The sequence below is a fragment of the Anticarsia gemmatalis genome, chromosome 9, assembly GCF_050436995.1.
Source record: "Anticarsia gemmatalis isolate Benzon Research Colony breed Stoneville strain chromosome 9, ilAntGemm2 primary, whole genome shotgun sequence".
Classification (NCBI taxonomy): Eukaryota; Metazoa; Arthropoda; class Insecta; order Lepidoptera; family Erebidae; genus Anticarsia; species Anticarsia gemmatalis.
In genome coordinates, this window is record NC_134753.1 from 219,502 (window position 1) to 245,914 (window position 26,413).

The 26,413-nt window shown below is 35.8% G+C and overlaps 1 long non-coding RNA gene across 2 annotated transcripts in view; it reads right to left on the reverse strand.

Annotated features, from left to right (window-relative positions):
• Positions 1–3,181: 3,181 nt before the first annotated feature.
• The window catches only part of LOC142975307 (uncharacterized), a 51,443-nt gene continuing 28,211 nt past the window's right edge, over positions 3,182–26,413 (reverse strand). For both annotated transcript variants that reach the window (XR_012959604.1, XR_012959605.1), the window contains exons 2-5: positions 25,681–25,794; positions 25,212–25,315; positions 5,953–6,043; positions 3,182–3,291 (exon numbers count right to left, since the gene is read on the reverse strand). This is a non-coding gene — a long non-coding RNA (uncharacterized LOC142975307). The remainder of the gene's footprint in view (positions 3,292–5,952; positions 6,044–25,211; positions 25,316–25,680; positions 25,795–26,413) is intronic.

Below are 26,413 nucleotides of genomic sequence, written 5' to 3' on the forward strand. Positions count from 1 at the left end.
GATTATATACACGTAAAACTAACGTCACTATATCGGGTACCAAATATTTGCTTTCGAGCGAGTCGTTAGAAATCCGGCTGAAATCTAAAGAATCACGAACTAACTAGTACCGAACTTGACATTTAAACATGAGTCAGAAAAAAAAAAGTTTCGTTCTGAATTTTAATTCTCTAAATTAAAATTATTTAATTTTGTATTAATTTTAACCTATTATAGGATAAAGCAGATAACAAAGTAATCACGTAAGTTCTTATTACTGTAAATAATAATTATAGTCTAAAACAAACTGTATTGCTAATTATAAATATTCGTAATGAATGTTGTTCGACGAAGCAATAAACACAAAACATGTGTGTCTATTTTATTGCCTGCTACATAGCAGGCAAACGAAACAACACCTATACAACCTTGTCTTCCTAAATTATCTACAGTGTGGGTTCGGCTGGGAGTATTTAAAAAAATTAATTAAAATGATATTTTATTTCGAATTCCTAGCTGCGCCTAGTACTTTTAAGTAAAAAAAAATGTCAAACTTTTAATGTCTTTTGTTTCGTAAGATTATTATGATTTAAAATCAAGAAAATATACAAAGCTAAAAGATTTCCTAGCTATACGTGAGCGAACCTTGTAGGCAACAAAAAGAGATGCAAATTCATTACCCTATCGTGGCGAACCGAAGTCTGTAATTTTAGTGTAGAGTGCCTAGCAGTGGGACAGTCACAGGACTAACTGTTATTACTTTCTTTAACCTTCAGTCTACGAATGAAGAGGTAATAATTCTGCCAGTACTAGTAACAGTTCTTTATAATTAATATAGTAGCCCTTAAATGGCCCCTAAGTGAACAGCTTGTACAATTTTGAGAACAAGACAAATTAATAACTGCCGTGTTAAAAACAAGTTTAACTGATAAAAATATTTGTGGCGAAGAATTTACGAACTTACACGAAGATAAACCAGAGTTACCGATTATGGGTTGGGTTGTTTCAGGATTATGCTGAACTTTTTAAGTATAGATAAATATGTAATTTCAGCTGAAATCTAGGCATGTCAACATCAACTGCGTAAGAATAAATTGTGTGTAGGTCCGCGTAGCTGTTAGACTTAAGTGGATATAAAAGTATTTGACATCGAACACTGCGAACTTTAAATAATATCATGTCGCCTTATAGAGCGTGACATTTGGACTTCTTTGAAAATATTAGTACTTCCTTTAATTTTCCGTTTTATAATTAATACCGATAGTGTCTTCAAACGTATACGGACGTGTCTTAGAAAAAGAAATTTAAAGTATAAATGTAATAATACTGTTTCAAATTTTTTTACCTTTTCATTATATGAAGTTTGAAAGTACATTTATATTTGTATATTTCTTTCGCATGTCGCTAAGTGAAGCTCAAATAGTATGTTAGAATGTAATATTGTAACACACATATAAAGCACTTATAACTAATCAATTCTATCACTCAATAAGGTGAACGAACTGCACAATCGTTCATTGTATCTACATAGGCCACGTAGAAGGATATCGTTACATACACACTAATACATAATTACTGATCGAGTGCTGATAACATCATTATATTACCAACTACATACTAATCTTTGAGAGCGGGTTTACTCGTACAATGTGAGGGAAATCCTGCCCAGATACATAAGTAAGTAATTACGAAAACTGCCTATAATTGTATATTTTAAAGTTAATATTTTTTTAACATAAACAACAGATCGGCGTTTGGAGTACTAGAAATATACAAGAATAAAACATTTTTGAGTCATGATGTTCGACTGATTTCTGAGAAATTTAGTAAATATTCAAATAATGACTAATTAAACATGGTAATATATGGCTAAAGATAAGTTTCAATTGATTCTTGCTGCTTAAGGCATGCAGAACACTACATTTTTTGGGAGTAATCAAGTTTTTAACTGTGACCCACACATTTATTGGATGGACTCAAGACCTAACCTCTCTCTCATTCCGTGAGGAGACCCTTGCTTAGTAGGTAACTTTGTAAAAATAACTTAAGTTAATGAAATCTCTGCGTTATCCTTCAAAGATGTGCAGTCACAATATAAACAAGTGCAATATTTCAGACCTACATCAACCGCACAGATATATGATGATGTAAAGTGCCTCGGAGTGAGCGACCGATACCGCGCGCTAATATTGACTCATATTGACTCGTATTCATATGTTATACTAGCTGACCCGCGCAACTTCGCTTGCGTCACATAAGAGAGAATGGGTTAGAATTTACACGCTTTTGTAACACTTTTTACTGTTACTCTGTTACTCCTATTCGTCGTAGCGTGATGATATAAAATATGCTTTTTTCCCGAAAAATATTCTCAAAATTATTTATATCTCTTAATATAACGAAGTCGCGCTAAGGCATATCCGCCATTAAAACAGTTGCCATGACAACGGAATTTTGTTAATTCAATGTCATTATAATATTGATTATTCGCGACTTCGAATTTTCCCGGGAAATGCGTCATTTTCCCGGGGTAAAATTAGCCTATGTCCTTTCTCGGGTATCAAACTATCTCCATACCAAATTTCATGCAAATTGGTTCAGTAGTTTAGGCGTGATTGAGTAGCAGACAGACAGACAGACAGACAGACAGAGTTACTTTCGCATTTATAATATTAAGTATGGATGTTATTAGTCGCACCTACGCCTCTTCATATTATAATCTACTGTTTGTTTTATGTGTAAATGAGTGCGACGGTTATTCCCAAAGATTACTTGTAGTTTGTTGTCTTTATAGTTGTAGAAAATTGACAATAAAACTCTTTGATAATTTTTTAAGATGTATACTATAGTTTCGTAGCATATTGGTCATATATTGCACTATAGTGAAGTGTAGATATATCTCCTAAATGAATATTAAATTGGAAACCTAATTATTATTAGAAAGCCGATCAACTTTTCTAAGTAAACCTTGAATTTAAATGACTGAACTGCGCTTTGCTAATTGTTTAAATATTTATTTTGTTCACCTCTCTAGAATCTAAATATTTGTCACTAATCGAACGTTATTTAGCCAATATCTTGACTCTAGTAAGAACAAGACTTACAGCTTACAGCAGCAAAAATAAAAAAACAAAATCAATAAATTCAAATCATATATTCATGTACCATGCGTAGTTACCACTAACATCTAATAGACCAGTTTGTCGTGTTCCAGCCGTGCTCATCTGCTGGTGTTTCCTCGTGCTGAGCGGCTGGAAGGCTGGACTGCTGGTACTGGGCGGCTGGAGCGTGGTCGCCAGTTGTGGCAGTCGTCTGCAACAAGTGGGGCGTGAGAAGTGCCGCGTCATAGCTACCGCACTCTACTTATGAGCTACTGTGGGAACTACGTGTAGGGCTGACACCAACATTCAACAGTTTGATTAAATAAATCAATAAGTAATTAAATTGTGGTGATTTTTCTATAAAGGCATAGAATATAAACATCCTTATTGTATTTTATCTTCTCTTTACAGTGTAATTTAAGTTATTTGGACATTTAATATTACCTTGCTTATGAATTTGAAGGGTTGAAAAGTAGAGTCACATTGGTAAATATCATTGACAGTTTAGACTAACCGCACGATAAGCCGTGCAGTTAGTCTAAACTGTCAACTATAACCACCACTTAGAGGGATGAGAGAGTGAAACAATACTTTAAGTTATTACATTTTAATACAGTAAACCGCCTATTGTTACAGTCATAGAAGAAATCTAACATAAGGTGTCAGCCCTACGAGGTCGTGCTTGCAGCAAAGGTTTTTATATGGGAAAGGGCGCGCCGTGGTCCCGCGCGCCGCCGCCGCGCCGCCACCGCCCGGCCCGCGGGCGGAGCCGCGGCAACACCGTAACTACTAACACTCATACAAGTGGATATACCACCGCCTTATTATCATCTACTTATATTAATAGCGGACAAGCATTTACTATTACCTTTTAACTAGCGCCTAATACTCAGTCTAATATAACTTGTTTGAAGATGCATATTATATATTTCATTAAACGATTCCTGCTGTTGACTACTTTTGGCACTAAATAATAAAAATCTTGATTTTCAATATACAAAGCAGGCTTTTCCGCCGATCTTGCAAACTTAGTCACTACCTAGTTACAATAGCTTTTTCCGTACTGATTATCCCTTGTAGCAGTAATAATGTTACCCAAATATTCAATACCGAGTGAACGAAAGCCAGTACTGCTTACAATTCATGATATCTATAAAACGTTGCAGTTTCCCGTGACGGCGGGCTCCGCGGCGCGGGGCGATGCAGACGGGCGACGAGGCAGCGATGACAAATTTATCGCGCGCGACGACAATAAAAACCGCTCGTAAAAATATTACTACATAGTACGTAGAGCACTCCCCCTCTCCCCTCTCCTGGTCGGAGGTGGACCTCCCCGGGAGGGATCCCGCGAGAAATAACACACTTTGTCTTAGAGAGAATCGCGTTCAATCGCGACACTCATGTCGGAATGAATGTTGTGGCGATATGGCATACAACTACGAGTTCCACCTGCGAATATCAATACCGAACTCGGGATTTTCTTTCCGGGGACATAGGAAACTAAACTAATCACATGGTACTAATCTTTTCAGACGCAATTTTCTACTGTTCTATGACAGTCATTATTATTAAATCTACACCTGTACACGACTGATATATCACATAATGCATGGTCAGCAGTCAACCAGATAAAAGTATGAAAAATTTTTTTCTTAAATCAAAATAACCTAATTCCCGCAAATGTTTCGTCGCACATTCCTTTCCAACATTTACCGCATCCTCCTTGATCTAAGGTGCGTGGTGTATAGTGAAGTAAAGTTTGGTGTTAGGATATGATATCTGCGCTGATGTGGTCGGAAGCCGGCCGTGATTGAACCGCACCCATCTACCCATCTACACTCATCCGCGCTAACCACCGCTCAACTCAACATCGTACTACAATCATACTGCTCATACCACTCACATACACACATATACACATACAACACGATAAACAAACACGGGCAGTATGTATTATTTACAAACTCTGTAATATTTTTTTGTATCGCCGAAAAATAGCGTAAATTACATGGGATGGTGGTCATGCATTTTACCTTCTATGCTTACCTTTTGATAGCCATAATATAAGATACTAGCTTTAACCCGCGACTTCGTCTGCCACCTGAATTATCCTATGGGAATTTCGTGCGTCATTTTCCCGGGGTAAAAAGTAGCCTATGTCCTTTCTCGGGTATCAAAATATCTTTCTAACCAAATTTGATACAAATTGGTTAAGTAGTTTAGGCGTGATTAAGTAACAGACAGACACAGTTACTTTCGCATTTATCCATACTAATATATCCATACTAATATTATAAATGCGAAAGTAACTCTGTCTGTCTGTCTGTCTGTCTGTCTGTCTGTCTGTCTGCTACTCAATCACGTCTAAACTACTGAACCAATTTGCATGAAATTTGGCATGGAGATATTTTGATACCCGAGAAAGGACATAGGCTACTTTTTACCCCGGGAAAATGACGCATTTCCCGGAAAAATTCAGAAAATTCAACAAAGTCGCGAAATATCAATATTATAATGACATTGAATTAACAAAATTCGGTTGCCATGGCAACTGTTTTAATGGCGGATATGCTTTAGCGCGACTTCGTTATACTAAGAGATATAAATAATTTTGAGAATATTTTTCGTGAAAATAAAGCATATTTTATATCATCACGCTACGACCAATAGGAGCAGAGTACCTAACAGTAAAAAGTGTTACAAAAACATGGAAAATTCTGACCCATTCTCTCTTATGTGACGCAAGCGAAGTTGCGCGGGTCAGCTAGTAATATTATAAAATGATTAGTATGGATTTATTAAATTGTATTAAATTGAAATATAGAAATCCAAATGATTCTAGGAATAGAAGTACAATATAATAGTTGTTTACCTGTAATTAGTCGTATTTGATACATCTTTAGTACGCGGCGGCCAGCTTGCAGTGTTGTATCATCATTCTTCAGTCGTTGTTGCGTAGATACCTGTAAAATTATGAAGAAACTTGATTAATAACCAGCTTTATATTTTATACAAATAAATGTATTATTTATATACCAAAGTTTTATAAAAATATGACTACATGTATGTTAACAGTTCTTGGAAAAAGTTTCATAAACTATCTGCACTTGTCAGTGCAACTAAAACCTTTACAAAACTTATTTTATAAATGTTTTTTTCTATTATTATGTGGTAAATGTAAAACAACCTTTTAAAGCATATTTTGTACTACTAATTTCTCTCCTACATACATTTTATAGTTCAATTAAGTTGAACTTAAAACAAAGTAATAAAATTATAATGCTAATACATCGATACGTTTTATCTACATCATCGCTTTTACTGCTACCAACAGTAATCAAATAAAATTGGCCAAGCTACGGGTTTATGCCTCTTTAAAACGCAAAAGTAATCATCATTTGTAATTATAGAACTTAACATTAACTTTAAAAGCCTCCACAAAGGTGTTAAATTAAATATAACCTGAAATATGTGCATTAAGACGTAAAATACGCACGTAACTTCAAATAAGACAGTCCCTAACGCATAAATGTTATAATTTGTGTGTGTTGTGGGTCGCGGCTGGCGAGGGCCGGCGCGGTGCGGCGCGGCACGGAGCGGAGCGGCGCGGTACGGCACTCGCTTTACGAGCATATTTATAGCTCACTCGGCGGACACTTGGCCGTTTTTTACGATATACATAAAAGCTGCCGTGAAAGATTTACGCGAAATATATTCCGGCTAATGCTGATTGCACGCCGACGTTTCATTGTACTAATGTTATTGGCGTGTGCCCCGATTTATACAACACCAACTTATGTACTGTCATTGTAACAACACAAATCATACGTATGTATAACGATGAGCTATACATAATATATTATATGTATTGTAACGTGGAGGCGAGTATTCGCATCGGTAGGTATTATTACCGCGCAATTGTGAGCTATAAGCCGACGGTCGATCAATTTTTTGATAGTGTCAGTCGACGGCGACAAGTCATTTCTTACGACAACATTTGATTTGAGTCCCCGCAAATTCAATTTGTAGCACAATGCCGCTAAAAGTGAGCGGCGGACTCGTGCCCGCCGGTCACAGACACACAGACACACATACATACATAGATACGGCGCGCAAATGGAAAGCAAACTGAAGCCCAAATAAATATTCGCTTTAGCAACAATCGAGCTCGCAACTCACACAATTACGACGGAATGGAAAACCTTAGATAAATAAAATCGGAAGCGCGGGGCGCGACGCGGGGCTGCGGGGGGGTGCCGCGGGGTGGAGGGGGCGGGGGCGCGGGACACGGACCGCGGGAGGTTTTTTCGCAAGAACAGAAAAAGCGAAGCCAGCAAACACAAACACGGAGCGAATGTAGCGAATTTCCAAAGTCCATTCGGTTTATTGACAGTGCGAGGGGCCGAATTCAAATCCCCTCCCGCCGCGATTTACAATAAATTTCAAGCGGCGAATATGTTTGCAATATGTCGGAGGGCCTACCTCCGCCCTCCGCAACACTCTATAACAATTACTTTGGCCTTTTACCCTTCGCGGCGGGTACACTCGGACACAACGATGTAAAGCACTTTAAATTTTAAAATCTGATTATGTAGCATACAAAAAACAGTAACTGTCAATTATTTTAAAATAATATTCTATTTCAACTTGACTGATAAAATCATGTTGTTTTCAAATTAAGAGATAAGTTAAATTAATATTAATTAGGTATTTGTTCATATCTACAGATGCGGATATGCCTCCTACTTAAACTTGAAATACCTAAAATTTACATCATAATATGCGATCGAGAAGTTCCACCGTTAAAATATTGAAATTATACATTTAAACTTATACACTTGACTGTACCGCGCCTGCAGGCATAATTTTAAACACCCTGTGTGTTATGTCGCGAGTTGTTTACAACATAATCGTATAGAGGGTGATGTTTGAGTTTACCATTCAATTCTTTGAGTGGGGTTCATGTAAAATATCCCATTTTATTTGAAAATATCTCACGTTTAGTCTGAGGGGTGGCTTAACTTATTATTGTATAAAAGATATAGAATTTAAAGGTTTTCTTTGTGTTTGCGATTCAAATTGAATCGTTTTTCTTAGGAAGATAATGTCACTTCTGTGACAAGTTTATTTTCATAAATGTGTCGTTTTCTTAATGAAGACAATAAATTCAATAGATTATAGTCATCTACGCATATTTTTGCCACTTTATGATTTCTATTTCTTTCTGACGTTAATAATTAATTTCTGATGTCTTAATTACTTGCACAAACTTTCTTGATTTTGTAAGTTATCTAAAAACGTTTGCCTCTTGTAATAAGCTCTCACTAAATAGGTACACAATAATAAAACTAACCACATACATCTCTTGATTAATATTCCGACTGCTATGATTGCAACTACTGACTTCAATCCTATAAATAATAAATGCAATATATTTTCCTTCAAATATGAGGATATAAAAACCTTTATAAAATTGAGTCATATATGACAGAATTATTATTCGTAGCGGGGGTGATCGTAGCACCGCCGTAGCGCCGCGTAGCAGATGTATTCATACGACGCTACGAGCTACGAGAATATTGCACCCATGGGACGAGATTATCTATTTTGCTTCTCAAAATTGAGATAAATGTATTTGTGAATTATTTATGTCAATAATATTGAAGAGGGAGCTTGTTTGTATATTTGTTTGACAAAATATTTTGTTAAGAATTAAACAAATGCAACGAACTCATATCCTTAAACAAACTAAAATTTTCAATACTAAGGCCGGATTTCACAAATTCTTGATAAGTACCAAATAGATTATCATATAGAAATTGTTGTCAGTTGTTTTCTAACATTCGCTACCACTTATGCCCGATTTCTGAGGCACATTTACGGCACTTTATATATTCAAACTGTGATGTCTGCATGAGCTTAAACGCTATTGAATAGATATACTACTGCAAGTCAAGCAGATAGTTTACCTGACACATATTTACAAACTGTGACACATGCCCTTAGTACACAAATCAGGACATTCATTTCAGTTTAGCATACAATAAAATCAAATTATTTTTATAACCCCACATTAAGTTAGTCTTATACATTAGCATTCAACCTAATTAGCCATAAGCAATAAAAGTGATTACCAACCGGATAAGTTCGTATGTAAATATTAACGACGAGGACATTTTCATAATAGTCATCTACTATTGCTGAAAAAGGCAGTATCTATAAAACTATGTAAGATATAGATGTAGGTTTAGACACTTATTAATGCTGTATTCTTGGTTAGAAATTATTTCAATGAAGTAAGCTGATGGCTCAATATTTTTTTACATGGTCGGTAGTGTATCCGACTACTGACGTCGAGGTTTTGGGATCGATTCGCAGGTCGGACAAAGTGCTATTGGTCTCTTTCTAATTTACATTCGATTGTTCGCAATAGTAGACCGAAGTTTGGTAATGTGCCCGGTATATGGCAATAGGCTCCCTATTTCATGGAACTAATATAAAAATGGCGAAACGCGGGTATGCTCTGCTACACCTTTTTGTATCAGAGACTTGATTTTATGTATGTATGTTAAACATCTACCTGGAATCAGTCATTAAGAACTTCCGACCGATAAATAGGCTTCTAAGTACCTGTTTAATTAATCGCCTACAAATCAATGCCAAAGAAACTTCTTGAATCGTTGCATGTTTACTGATTTTTAAATCCGTTTAGTTTCTGTATTATTGAACATAAGAAAATACCTTCAACGAGCGTCGGCATACTTATTTAGTTAAGTTTAAAATATTATTTAATACATTAATAGAGAGCATGCAAAGTCCTCAGCCAGCACTGGGCCAGTGTGTTGGACTCAGGGCCTACTGCCTCTCTTGTTCGGAAGGAGACCCTTGCCCAGCAATCGTACTGCAGTGCAAAGATCTTCCCTCTTTCCACCTTTTCTTGTCTATACCTATTTGATGACATTCATTAGTATAAGAGTCTAATTCATTTCTTTAATTTTATAGTCAGTTCTTAAAGCTTTATTCCTTCTTAAACTTCAAGACTTATCATTAAAATACCCCCAACTCATACCTTCGTGAACGTGTACAGTGTAAAATATGACAACAGTACTAGTCGGAGCAACAGACTGCACCCCCTCATTACCGGGCGGAATTCCACTCTTTATTTATGAAATAAAAATGAAAACATTTCGCAGAGAGCTGACGGATGGCCCCCTACGCCCCCTACTCCCCCAGTGGGAGGGGGGCGGGGGAGTATCACCCACGGACGACTTGTCGTATGACAGCTACGGGTTTTGAATCACCTATGGTATTGTTATGGTGGACTAACTATATTTGTTTATGTACGGTGAAATCTATGTGTTTGTTATAGGTGTAACAATGCATTTACGGGTTAAAAAGGTAATTTGTTTTTTAGCAAAATTGTTAAAGCGATTTAAAAGTATTATTATATTAAGATTTTTGGAAAATATTGACGCTCAAATTTAAACATTGTCTACAGTTTCGTGGCCTACTGCTATTAAAAATGATTTCAGTTTCACAATTAATAAATATTGATATGCTCTCAAAAACATATCCTTTCATAAATCCAAGTCTCGTTACCCAGATCCTTCTCCTACTATCCCCAGATAAGGCTTGAATTCATCGTTCATATTGATTTTAAATTCTAAAATAACGATAGTATCATATCCTATTATAACTTAAACTTATGTACTATTTAACCGATATATCTCAATATCGGTGGACAATGAGTAAAATTTCACGTTACGTCAGTCAAAACAACGATTGTGCTACTACATATAGTGAATGTACATCACACAGAAGTGTTCGGAACAATAGCAATATGTGATAATGTAACACTTTTCAACTTCTATACAATTCTATACAATTCGCTGAAATATCATCCTCTGTTCCATTTCACACTGACAATCTAATGGCTCTCACTATTGTTTTAAAATTATCTAAGACTGCTGCTATTTATAAGTAGAGGGAAAATGTATATCATATATAGTTAATTTATTTTCTATAGCATAAACAAGGAACGTTTCGTACATTTCAATAACTGCAATATTCAAAATTCGTTTTACTTCTTAAAAAAAATACCAATTTAAATATTTTTTACATTTCCCATCACATTTTGCAAGTGACCACGCTGATAACCACTTCTCATATAGTTAAAAAGCAATAACTATTTTGTTTTTATAAATAGCCTTTAACGACATTTAAAAACTTATAATTGACTATTAGTGGACATACACATATCAAGTTATCGCTGTAGGCTACAAGGCAGTACGTAGGCGTTGAACGTTCAGCCACATAGTGCCGCCATTTTCCAATTAAACATAACACATGTAATCACAGTTTCAGTTTAATTTGAGCGGCGGCTCGCGGGCGACGCCGGGAGGGGGGGTGCCCGTCGGACGCGGGGGTCGGCGGGGCGCGGGGGTGTGCTCCGGGTAACGGGGACCGGAAAGATTTTTCAATTACCAACTTTGTGCCGTTCGCTCCAATCTCAGATGACAGAGTAGTGTGATGGGACAGAGAGTTAGTCATTAGTAAGATACATGATTACCAGTAATAAGTATTATAATAATAATATTTATTTCATTTAACAGATAAACAACACGAAAATTACATAGCACTGTTACAAACTTAACAATATGTTTATAGTTGTTTTAACACAAAAAAATTCTGACTCTATCCCTTAAACTAGGTCCAGCCTGTATCAGTAATTACTGATTATCAATTAGTGTATTTTAATGCAAAGCTAATCTGGAAGAAATACAAATGGAATAAACTTAAGCAATCATGTTTAAAGGTGTATAAATGGTTTAATACAAACATATACAATTTTTTTTTTAGGTTTTATTATAACTTCATCGCTTTTCAAATAAAGGACTGTAAGTGCAAATTGATCAGCCAGTTCTAAGTATCTACAGCTATTAACAACAACAGCTAGAGCGCATCAAGAATCCCGTCCTAATCGTTGATGAAAACAATCCTAACGAATAAAGCTCAATCAAAATGTTACACAACTATTACTGTTATCTACCTTAAATAGCAAACTGATCTACTAATTCATCATTCATACGCCGAGATATAATTAAATCAATATCTAAAATTACCTCTAAAATTTAATTAATTATCAAAAACAATAGGTTTTAAAACTCGATAAGTGCAGCTACTCTGTGTTCTGTGGAATTCTTAATATCAGTGCGCGCTAACTACGGCCGTATAATATTGGCTACGAGGCGGATGCCTGCCCCCCCCCTCCTCCCCCTCGCCGCACACACCCCGGCTCGGGCTCACCCCCCCGCGCCCCGCCACCGACACACACCCGCGTGCACTTAGGCACTGTACACGGATGCAACTTGCATCTTCACAAACAATTGAGCCTTAATTATTGTAATTAAAGATGAAGAACTCAAAAAGCTCTAAGCCCAAAAACACATTCAGATTGTCGGTTGTCTTGTCATAACGGTTGTCTTGTACCCAAAATGTGGTTAAGAACAAAAACAAATGTTATTATTTTAACACGATATTGGACACCTTCGTAGTAAAATAAACATGACACATTTTACGGTTTAACTGTCCAAATTTTATTCAAATACCATTCGTATTGCCTTTTCTTTTCATCAAAAAATAACTAATTATTGAGGAACAATAATATAAAAACTGGACTAAGGGGTTCTCATTCTGCAATTCGCAAACAAACGTAAAACACCGGAATTACGGATATTATTACATAAAGCTACAAATACAACGAGCCCTTTTCAAAACGACTGTACAAGAATGCTTGAAATGTCGAAACAATACCTTTAATCCCACCTTTGCTTTTAATTTTCACTTGAAAGCATCCGAAAAATGTGTGTAATAGTGTTCGTTTGATCTTCAGTCGCGCAGTCGTCCGCGTGCCGCCCGCCTAACGTCCACTAACGATTACACGGTGAACTAAACGCTACTTTTAAATTGGATTCCGCCAACTAGAGCCTTTGAAATTTAGAGCGTGTTAGGGCCTTAGCTGATAGCACTCCATGCACTAGGTGTTCTCAGTCTCAGGGACCCCCTTGTGACTTAGAACAGTTAGAACCTTCTCAAATTAGTTTAGGTACTGAGACTTCACTGACCGACTCATCTGACTGTATTCCCTCTTCCTTTATAGATCTTAACACAAAGAACAGAGTAGCTATGTTCTCAGATAAGTTAGGCATTAACTTAGGACCTATAATAAACAACAACTTACATTGTAGTTTTAAAAATAACTGTTACCATAACCTCAAATTAAATCAAATAGTAGATAGAATTAGGAACACTCGCTTAGATATAAATACAACAGTAGTTTTACTGATAGGTGATAGTTTAGGTTTAGATAAAACTGATATTATTGATAGTATTAGCAGTTTATTGCAATTAGATTTAGGTAAATTAATTATCTGCGCATTCCCGTACTCACAATCTCTTACAGAAAGGGAAAATAGGCGTATACATAGGTTGAATAATCAATTACATTTAATGACATCTTATCATAGTGATAAGTTATTGTTTTTTGACACTAATAAGTTTATTAGTAGTTTTATTTATACTCAAGAAACTATGTTTCTTAATAGTTCGGACAAACGACAAATTGCTACATTGTTAGCTTATAATATTAACACAGTTATAGGTGCTATAACGCAGTTTAGGTTAAGGGACGACCCAGTATTGTGTAGTTATTCTAACAATACTGTGATTAAATGTATAGATAGTGTAGTTAGCGACAAGGTTACGAATAATGTATCCGATTCTTTAAACTGACAGGTAGGACAATGGATAAACAGCTAGGCTCATTAAATTTAGTACATCAAAACATACAAGGTTTATCCAGCAAGGAATTAGAAGTAGAATTGTTTTTACAAAAACATAATGTAGGTATTTTCTGTGTGACTGAGCATTGGCTACACACGGAACAAATAGCAATAAACAATGAGTTTTATACAATTATTAGTGCGTATATTAGGAACAAAGCTAGACATGGTGGTTCACTGATTATGGTAGCTAACAGTATTAAATGTAAAGAACGTAGGGACATAGTTAATTTGTCAATAGAACGCACGGCTGAGATTTCCTGTGTCGAGTTAGAGCGACACATAGTAGTTTGTATATATAGACCACCAAATAGTGAGTTTACTTTATTTGAGTCGATAATGGAGGACATATTAAAGCGTTTAAGTATAAGCAACAAGTATGTAGTAGTGTGTGGTGATTTTAATGTAAATTTACTTGAGCAATCTTCGACTAGTACGAGACTTAAGTCATTATTTAAATCATTTAATTTAGTTTTTTTATTTAATGAGCCCACTAGAATCACTGCACATTCTGCTACATGCTTGGACAATATATTCTGCAACTGCGAATGCTTAGGTAGGGAAATCTTAAGTGAATTAACATCGGACCATTGTGGACAGAAGGCTATATTTCCTGTTAGGGTAGATAATAGGTTAAAGAAAATTACTTGTAGGCCTATTACTAGGGATCGTTTAGTATTATTTAATAGTGAGATAGCTAGTGCTATGACGAAGTTAGACGACACCGAAGAACACCCGGATAACCTTTACACATCGTTATTCAACATTATTGAATCCAAGTTCAAAACTATCTTCAAAGAGAAAACCATACTAGATAACAATAGGAAACTCAAATTTTGCGATTGGGCGACAGCAGGTATTTATAAAAGTAGAGCTAGGTTGTATGAGCTTTATTCCATGAAACAGTTCAATTTTAATCCTAAATTTCTTGAATACGTTAGGAACTATTCAAAAATTTTTAAGAGAACTTGTGTTGCTGCTAAATCCTTACACTTAAGCAACAAAATTAAAAGCTCAGACAATACGATCAAAACCACATGGAATATCATTAACAACGAAACAGGTCGTGCTATCCAGCGCGAAAATAATTTTGAACTGAAAGTAAATGACACGATTATCACCAACAACTTAGAGGTTGCTCAGACGTTCAATACTTTCTTCGCTGATATTCCCACAGCTACAACTAGCTCCTTGAATTCCTGTCCTGCCAAGGCAGAATGTTTACTTCGAAATAGTGTAGAAGAGTGTGGTAGTGTTTTTTTCTTCAAACATATCAACTCTAATGATGTAGTTAAGGCTTTTAGGTCGCTCAACTCCAAAAAAACACCTGACCTCTGGGGCATCTCTGTTAAATTAGTAGAAAGTATCATCCTGGAAATAGCCTCCCATTTGGCTTTAATATTTAATAGGTGTGTAGATGCTGGTGTGTTTCCGGACTTAATGAAACACAGTAAAGTAGTACCACTCTTTAAGAAGGGATCTAAGAGTGAGCCCAGCAATTTCAGGCCCATTTCCATCTTGCCTGCGGTTAGCAAAATCTTCGAAAAGGTCATATTAGAGCAGCTCGAAAGTCACTTTAACTCGAATCAGCTATTTCATGGTAAACAGTATGGTTTCACAAAGGGTAGGTCAACGATCGATGCAGGTATTTCGCTCGTCAAGCATATCTATGATGCTTGGGAGACATCCCAGGACGCCATTGGGGTGTTCTGCGATCTCTCCAAAGCATTTGACTGTGTCCAACATAATACGCTCCTTAGGAAACTAAACCACTATGGAATTAGGGATACAGCGCTCGATTTACTTGCGTCATATTTGAGTAATAGGATTCAACGAGTAGATATCAATGGTGTAAGGTCTTCAGGTTCAGCTGTTTCTCTCGGCGTGCCTCAGGGTTCGATACTCGGTCCGTTTCTTTTTCTCGTATATATAAACGATCTCCCCTTTCAGGTGCAGGACTTATGTGATATTATATTATTTGCAGATGACACTTCACTCATTTTTAAAGTAGATCGTTCGAAGTCTTGTTTTATTGATATCAATAGTATTCTTGAACAGGTCCACAACTGGTTCACTTGTAATAATCTGTTATTAAATTCTGACAAAACTAAGTGCATTAGGTTCACTATGCCCAACGCGAGGAATTTAGGTACTAACATAGTCGTAAATGGGCAAACTATCGATTTGGTAGATTCGGCAACTTTTTTAGGTATCAGTCTGGATAGCAAGCTCCAATGGGGCACTCAAATAGCGCATCTCTCGGGGAGACTCAGCTCCGCCGCGTACGCAATCAGAAAAGTAAGACAGTTTGCTGGTGTGGATGCGGCAAGACTGGTTTACTTTAGTTATTTTCACAGCGTCATGTCTTACGGTATATTACTGTGGGGTAAGGCTGCTGATATAGATGTTATTTTTGTCCTTCAAAAAAGAGCTATCCGTGCAATTTATAGTTTAGGAGCGCGAGACTCCTTGAGAGAGCTTTTTGGGCAGATAGGGATACTGACGGTGTCATCACAGTATGTGCTTGCAAACTTGTTGTATATAAAACAAAATTTAGGGACTTTCGCAACAAATAGCGATAGACACAATTACAACACTAGAAACAGACACAAATTAGTAGGTCCCCATCATCGTTTACACAAGGTGCACAATTCGTTTGTAGGTCTCGGCATTCGTTTCTTCAACAAGCTTCCAAAGCACATCATGGATTTACCCCTGCCAAAATTCAAAGTTGCTGTTAAGGAACATCTCGTTAGGAAAGCTTATTACAGAATTGATGAGTATCTAAACGACAATAGCTCTTGGGATTAGTCGCTCGCTTGATTAGGATTCTTTGAAATTAGGGAACTTTGCTATAAATTGTATAAACTCAGTAGCAGTAGGTCTAAATATTGTAAAATATGGGCAATTAATGATGCAAATAGGTGATGTTACGTACAATTTGATGTTATTCATAAAACTGTCACTTTTTTCTTTTATAATGTTCACAACCAGAGTGCTCACTTGCTGCCCATATTCTTATTATCACATGCTAGTAGGTGCTCCCAACATACGGTATGATCAGAGACTAATAAATAACCTAGCTATGTTCATTTAACTTAATTGACGTTTAGTCTATATCGCTGATTGTTGGCAGCTCCTCGCATGATCAATTATTGTATCAACCACATTGTAAAACTTTTTGGCGATTGAAAAGAGTGGCCGTGAGTTTCTCGCTAGCTCTTCTCATAAGGCTCTACCCCCTTTCCGAGCTAGTGGTAGATTCAGTAATTGTAACGACTATCATAAGTGTCAATATTTGACCTAAATGAATAAATGATTTGATTTTGATTTTGATTTTGATTTGTTCCGCGCTCCGACGACGCGGCGGACGACGGCGGGCGACGTCGCGCGACACCGAGCGACACGACACACGACACACGACACAGACGCACGCGCCGAATTATTGTACAATAACATGCCTTTGTGATTGTCACGTGTATCGCTGTATTGTCACACAGTTTCCAAAAAATAAGTCTTTTTGGTGTATATTTAAAAGCTTATTGTTAGTAAGACTGTTTTAAGTACCTAAAGGTTCGCACACTGACACCGCGGTTTTATATAATTATCCTTATAAAAGCAATAAAGTCTTAGTCAAGTATTTTTAGTTAACTTAGAGAGAGGAGCGTTTAAGATCCATCAGTTAGTCAAAAATATTATGTTAATGTCTATGATTAATAATGGCGTTTAGTTCATTTTAGTTTGGTTTTACAGGGCTAACTGAGGCAAGTGGATGGTCACACATCTTCATTATAAACAATGTGGAAAAGCGCGTTATATATTGTGCTATACGTATAATTTAACTAACATATTAAAAAGTTCCCACAACCTCGCAGTACGATCGACGCAACGTGTGACACTTAATTACGCCTCATTACCAATGTAATCCTTAAAACGCAGTAAACCCACTATAAACTGCGTCCAATATCGGATCGGCGTTAAACACTAATAAAGTACATTTAATAAAGCGAGAGCGGAGCGGAGCGGGGCGGCGCGAGGCGGCGCGAGGCGGAGCGGAGCCGCGCTGTAAAATGCACTTCAATTTATTATTATAGCGCTTTATGAAAGATTGAACTTGTAGTCGCTTCAATAGGATGTAATTACATGAGGCGAAGTTTTTGCGCAAACTGTTTGCGGTTTAAACTAGCCTTTCAAATTAGCATATGATATTGTAAAGTCGCTAATATTTATGAAAAATGTTTATCAAATAGGTAAATTTTTTAGCTCGATAAATTTCTACTTTCCAGTAAAAGCTGGTGTTATTATAATCACAGATAACGTTTTCAATCCATACCAAAGTAAAAAAAATAGTTTGTACTTATTCGTGCATTCGCTCCCCAAAAAACATTCTGAATGTTTCCCTCAAATGAATGCACCGTTGCATTAATATTATCTGGAACACCCAGGCCCTGTATCGGCGAACAATCAGCTATAAACTATCTGCTTAGTAGAGATTGATCGTTGAGTACCGGCCCTACCTCGGCTTATAGACCGACGTAACTGGCCGTGAGTGACGACGTTTATCGCTCATACACAAACGACACACCTGCATACACTGTATATAGTGTACAGTACAACACACATAATACGCACATTAAAAATGGATAACTAGATACTAAATATTACAAAGAATCGGATGAAAGAAACAGCTGAATAACAGGCTAGGTTAAGTTCTAATATGTGTAGTTAAAACTATTAACTGACTTCAAAGAAACAACTGACTACCTGGTTAAGTTCTACTGTTATTATATTAACGTTTAGCCAAAACTACAATAACGTACAAAATTGTAAAATGAAATTTTGCTCAAATAAATTTATGGATTACTAGTATATAGTATTAGTATATAGTATTCATTTTATTACATCCGATGAACTAATTAGACTTTTTGTTTACACACAAGATCTCAGACAAATATTCCACCGATATTTAGGGGTAGAGCATTTATTTATAGAGCGGCGAACAAAACCTGTTTTAAATATAAATTTTACTTTGTACTTATAGCCTAGATAATACATGATTGCTCCATTAAGTGTACCAATTAAATTATAATAAAGATCTCAACTGAATCTACTTTTTAAATGAAAGCACCTGTCGCTACAATGTTATTTTAAAATACACATTGTAACAAAGTAGTGTATTATCTTCGCAACCTTTTAAATAACATTATAACACCTTGTTTCACCATGATTGGGTGTATTGGTAATTATTACTACAGAAAACTTTCGGTTTATTCCTAACTATAATGTTGCTACATATGTGTGATCAGTTCCTATGTAAAATTTATTATTTAAAACTTCATGTCTGGCATTTTCTGCTAGTCTACCTTGGGATGATGCAGAGATTAAAAGAAGTTGGTGTTTTTTGTTACTTTTTCATTATTAGTTCTATTTTTAAATAACTACTTAATGGTAATTTTATATTTAGTACTTAGTGTAGATGACTTTATATAGGTGCCTAAGAAACAGCACAGTCTAATCTGGGACCAACTGTCATTTCGATGTAATTACGTATTATTTTTGTAAAAAACGTTTTTATTTCATCTTATCCCTCTCATAAAATGTTATAATGTACACATAAAGTATCTATATTTACGGTGTTAATGTATAATTATTAACAATTAAGTCGTTATATATATATCTTTCAAACATGTATTATTATTTAATGCGGGAATTAACGCGTACAGTTTATGGCTGTATCGCTATCAGCTTGCGACCACGGCCATTGTAGCCGGCGCTAAAACTTCAAGTAATGCAAGCTAACATGTAGGTTCGTAATTACCGTATAAGGTATAATATTTGATAGCAAGTAAAGTAATCGTTAACTTATAACATTAAGAGATTGAGTAAATCCGACTTAGCAAAAATATTTCATAGAAAGATAACTAGTAGGTATTCTAGAAAAAAATTCCCGCAACTATATTATTAATGAAATAACAATTCTGTTATGAATCAGGTTATCTAACGATGGAAAATTGTCTTAATGAATCTTCATACAAAAGTTGCCTATACGCCGACGTTTGTTAGCAATTAACGACGACTCTCCGTTTTGAGTCAATCATGTCGGAAACTGCCATTGACACAAATCGCCGAGTCAAATCAAGTGAGATAAAGTCTTCCTCAGTCGAAGACTTTAACGGGTAGACTCCACGAAGTGCATCAAAAACTAAACGAATAAAATAACAATACTCGAATATATCCCGCTCAATATTCACAAAATTAACAAAAGCTTTTTACAAAGCAAAATCTTGCCATGCACAGTACACAATATATTAATAAATTATGCACATTTTGTCACAAAAACTATCACCAAATGAAGATTGATGTTGCAACGTTATGCGCTCTGAGGGTAGTTGCATACATTATGCATGTTTGCATCTTCGATCGATGCACCCCTAATTCCACCCCTAGCCGGTGCTAGGGGGTTGATTATTTGCATAAGCTGATGAGGGCGGCTCATTAGGGGAGAGATATCTGCATTCGTCTGGCGTAAGAAAGGGCGAGGGTAGTTTTGTATTGTTACTTGTATTCTGCAAACGAGAGAGTTTCGTGACGATGAATAACAGTTTGTTTTTGTAGTTTTTTCTACGAATAACGTCTTCTTTATTGTTAGGGATACCGTGGGAATTCAATATTCATATGTTACGTCTAACTTGCTTTGTAATATTTAAATTCTTAAAAAAGTTAGATCATTAAGATAAAAAAACTGTCAGTACTTTTTATTGTATATTTATTGTTAATGTATTCACTGCAAAAGAATAACCAAAGATAACATTCACACTTTTTTATAAAGCTTCATAATAAATAAGAAGTGTCATGTAATTGTATTCAATTACATACACTTTCACGTCCCCTCGACAAGACTTAGGTATAAAAAATCTTATTTAAATAACCCTATTTTACATAAACACATTATTCAAATAGGGTTACACAACCCCTTCAAACTTGTAAACAATTTAAATAGATAACATCCCCTTCTTTGCATACGTGAAAGGGGTGTTAACTTTCACAGTATGTAAAAAAGGGTTGCCAGGACACGTTTTTTTATGTAAATTTAAAATTGTTATGTTGTTATTGTAGATAAAATATATATTTAAATTATATGTAAGCGTTTGTCATCGAGTTTATATTGTATTCCTGTAAGTGTATTTGATAAAATAAGTGTTTTTAAAATGCTGTTTTTATATTAATAGAGGAAAGAGAAACTTAAAATTTTCATTATATTAAATTAAAATTGCATGTACTCAGTAATAAATCATTAATTAGCTAGACATAACCTGCTAATTAATAACCAGAATTATAAACAAAGGAACTCATTATAACAAAACACGATCGGATTACTACGGCCGATGTATCGTCACAATAAGCATAGTGGCAAAACAAACAGATCTGTGAACCCAAACACATCTATGCATAGATCCCGACGTCACAGCCCCCCCCCCTCGCGCCCGTCCCCCGCACCCCCGGCGAGGGTCACCTCACCCCCCCTCGGTCCGGGGCGGCGTAATTAAGCCTCTCGCAGCACTCGGCGCGGCGTTATGGTAGGTCCGGACACTATCTACACTCGTGAGCAGAAATTAGAATATTCTATCACATTACGAATCTCGCCTCATTCAATCTATCTCCAAAAATGCAAATGACTTGTTTAAACAAAATGAATACCGTTTACTTTGAGTACACAGTGACATTCAAGTTACTCGAAATCCAGAAACTAATCGGTCACAAGTATGGAACGGCTCCAAATCACCAAAATATCTTTCTTTTTGTAGTATGAAAGAATACAACATTCAGTTGATAGGATATGACCGTTACATTCACTTTAAATGAACATACTACAGTTTTATTTAGCAAACATACTACTGACGAATAACATTGGCATGGGCAAGCCGACACATTGACCGACACAGAAGTATATTTATCGCAATAGAATTATTTTCTTAGCATTAATTGAAAATATATTGTGTTAGAACTGTGAGAGTGTAAACACTTTTATGCTGGTAAGTGTACAAATAATATCGGTAATCGTTATGTCGTGATTGTATTAGGTGTTTAGCTTTAATGAGAGGATAGCTCTAGCTTATAAAGGAAGGATTTACTCACAGTGTCTTAGCTTTAAGATGTATACGAACTATGCAAATAGAATGTTCGGTATACGTACTATAGTTACTATGTATTCAGGGTCAAAACAACGTAGATTTGAATACCACACATTAAAAATAAAATTAGATTGTTGACTCTTGAGTCCTGAATCATTAACTAAATTCATTTGTAACTAGTATCTTTCGCACGATTGCAATTACGTGTTGTTAAGCATTTAAATTAAAGATCATTTATTCATTATATTTCGATACTGAGAAAAGGAGCTCTTTATTATTAAATTAATAACTGTTAATTAGTACCTAGTTTCAAAAGTAAATTCGCTTGTTGTTAGTTGGTAGTCACGACTGTGTTATCCTTCACGATATTCTACTAACTATACAAATGCGAAAGTAACTTTTATCTGGCTCTTCTTCACGCCTAACATACTGAACCAATTTAGATGAAACTTTGGACAAAGATAGTTTAAGATCCGAGAAAGGATCCAGGATAGTTTTTGTCCCAAAAATCTTAGGATAATAAGCCAAATAACTACACACGGATTCGCGGGTAAGAGCTAGGTTTAAGTAAACGCACAGCGCCTTACTAATATAATACTAACAAAAAGCCTTTATATCAAGAAACAATTCTCAGAATAAGTCCCATTCATTATCTCCGTGATAATTATATCACAGACCGCCATCTATTAATAGAATCATATTTAGCTTCCGAGAACTTCGCCACAACTTTACATGAAACTATTCTTTCTCTATTCAGTTATGTAACTGAATATTATCGGAGCTGTACCTAATTACAACTGTTTAACTGTAACTAGTGTTATTATGGAACCATATTTCAATGTTCAGTTTTTGTACATTAGTAGTAATGCATAGAAAATGGCAACGCAAAAAAAAGGCGTACCTTTCAAGTCTTAACTTTTTAACGCCTCTGATTTAAGTATTGAAATGAAAACTTTCGTCACCTCTTATTTTGAGGGAATTTTTCATCTTTCCACATAATTTTATTAATTAAAAATAACAAATCAAACAAGTTACTATTCGAACAAATTAGCTCAATAACTTCTAAAATAGCCAAGTGTTTCTCATCTTTAAACGCCAAATATACGAGGCACACGACTAAAACTAAATGAAGGTACTTGACAAAGCGCGGATCATTGAATCAATAGCGTGTGCGGCAGGTGCCCCCCTACAGGGCGGGTGCAATAATTAGGCGCGGGATTAGCCTCCAGCGAGTAAATTAACTTGAAACCGGCTTCCGGACTTATTTTAGAGGTTGCCAGACAATATGGGCGGCAATACGGGCAATACGGGGCTATACGGGCTATACTGGCAATTACAAGAGGCAGTTAGAGCCAGGTACTGAATTGCTTCCGCTCTGATTGAAAATATTTCGTGTTCGTTTATTGCATTCTTAGATTTAGGATTTGCAGAGATACTTGTGGAACAATGGGGTGAGAACGTTAGCTGTTCTCGTATGTATGTTTGCTAACATATTAGGTGAAACAGACCGGTTTTCTGTTTTTTTGTTGTGTTTTATGTACCCCACTGTTATTCAAATGTGCTATTTCTTTTCAAAGTTCTGTAAATACCTTGAGTTAGTTAAAAGTAAAATGTGTTTGAATTTGTTAAAAAATTACTTCTTACGATTAGAATGAAAACGAAGCAAGTGAGCATAATGTCTACACATATTTAACAAGGATATATTTTAAACAGAGTCCTACGCAGTTAGCTAGTTTTAACGAAACTGACCATTGTATCCGAATATTAGTTAGGAGGAGATTACTGTAAAAAAAATATTAATATCACTTTCATTCATCTTTTTTTACACTCTACTCTTTATAGCGCACTTACTATCTTAAAACGAAACACTACGTTTTAATAGCCTTCAAGACTTCAAAAGCGAACCGATCGATATTTTTAATTTCCAGTCCGAACTGCGAAGGTTATCACTGAGAAGGTAATCTGACTTATTAATCTACCTACAGTATGTGTGTGTGTGTGTGTGTGTGTGATCGATTTCACTGGAACTGGCCTTACCTTTATGAATAGCTGATAGATACGTGCGAGGTTACGATACACCTATCTGCTGTACTGAATAATCTAGCTAACCTATTTAAAATTAAGGTTCTTTAAATTAAAAAAAAAAACGTTTTTCCTAGGAACAGGTGGTTTAAGAACCATAATGTAATGTAATGTTTGAGTAAATCATCTATTTAATTCAAATAGTTTAGATTCCTGCACCATAGAAACGAACGAGTTTATGTTTCCTAACTATAATTAGTGTACATCTACATAATCGTATAAACTTTGTAATAAAATTCTCAGATCAATAGAACTACTTGTACGGAATATGATTATTTAATATTAAACTTTATTTTTACTTTCGTATGTTTCAATGTCAAATATTTACATCTTAATACAGTGTTCAATAATTAAAGTAAAAAAATGATTCACGTAGAAACCTCTATAAATCTCTTTCACTTCATGATATTCTAACTTATAAAGTAATGTGTCAATGCGAACATAACTTATTCTGCACAATGAGTGTTGTCGCGGGGCGCAGCGGGGTGTTCGCGGGGTGCGGGGCGGGGGCGGGCGGCGGCGCTGCAGCCCGTCGCCATGGCAACCACCCCCGCCTAATCAATTGCAGAAATATGTACGATCCATTACCAGTATAACTTGAACTGCCGCGCCTCTCTCCCGTCATTGTAAGTGTTCAAACGTGGCGGGTTTATAACGGCCGTGAGGGGTCTAGTTACAGTGGTCGTTTTGTACAGGAGAGTTAGCGACATCACACACACTTGGGCGTGCAGAGAAGACGTATAGACGCGCCATCGACGTGTGATACTTGTGAATATGACTTACTATGGAACGTGTACACCACGTGACGTCATCAGATCAATGCACTTATTGCTAATGAGCAATGCACTTGTTGCTTACAACAAAAACTATTTAACTAGTTATCGTTAAAAATTAAATACATTTAATCAATCAAACTTTTCATGCCAAAATGCCCTTCTTGAAAAAACATCTCAACTCATTGGAATCATTCGCCTACAAGATTTTTGTCAAGACTGTTGACCATTTGCCCCTTTTTCAGCAGAATAAACGTAAAATATGTAAGTAATTAAAATAAAATCAGAAAAATGCAAACTTACCTTGTTCTGATAGCACCATTTTTTAGCTCCGTAGCATGTGTCGTAGCAGTCACGTAGCGCGTAGCGCTCATCATATTGCTACGTCGTAGCACAATTCACCCTGCCTGAAACATTTGAAAGTTACATAGATAAATTATGTGCTTAAATATAAGTAATACAAGTTATATTATTTAATATCAAATCTCTATGTGCAAATAAAAGGGCCACAAGTCCGTCATGGATGTCTTATAAAGCAGTCGTAACATAATATTCAATTATTGTATGATGAAAGTAAAATTAGTAGGTTTCTACAAAAAAAAACTCTGATTTTGGTCCCAATAAATATATCCCAAAAAATATGTGTACTATTCGTAGGTTTGTGGTTTACAGCCTTAAATTCTTGTGTATACCCTTTAAAAATATATATTTCCAACAAATAATATAAACTTAGATTTTTGATAAACCTTACCTGCTTCTAAGTGTTCATTACCTTAAATTCAATATTTCAGACTATTCTAAACAAAGCTGTTTAAAATAATATTTAAGTTTGTTAAATTCATTCCTAGAATCAGCGTATCGTAGCATTTTGTGTACAATGCAGTACCTGTGGACAAAGAACAAAGGTTAAATGAGAAATCAGGCGCAGAATATACAGAATGTTTAAAAAGCCTAGAAAATACAGTCCCTGGCCAAATTATTAGACGCACTATAACATTTTATATTAAATGTTAATTATCAGGTCATATTATACAGATCTATGGTTTTTGCTAGATATAGTGTAATTTTTTTTATTATTCACCTATTTATCTCACTTTTCAACATAAATAAAACATCATACTATAGAAAAAAAATGAATTTATTAGACATTGAAAATAAAGTAAATGAATTTGACTAAATTTTAATATTTTGTTGGGCCACCTTTAGCCGCTATGAGAGCTTTTATTCTGCGTGGCATACTATTAATGCATGACTGTACCATCTTCTGCATTCGAGGATGATGATTCCACACATGTATGATCTTTTCTAAGACCTGGGTTTTGTTAATGATCACATCTTCAGCCACATCTCTTTTCACGAGCTCCCACACGTTTTCAATTGGATTCATATCGGGGCTATTGCCTGGCCAATCCAACAGAGGGATGTTTTGTTCTGCTAAATATGCTTTGACAGACCGAGCTGCGTGACAGGGAGCTCCGTCTTGCATAAAAGTGAAAGGTTCTCCA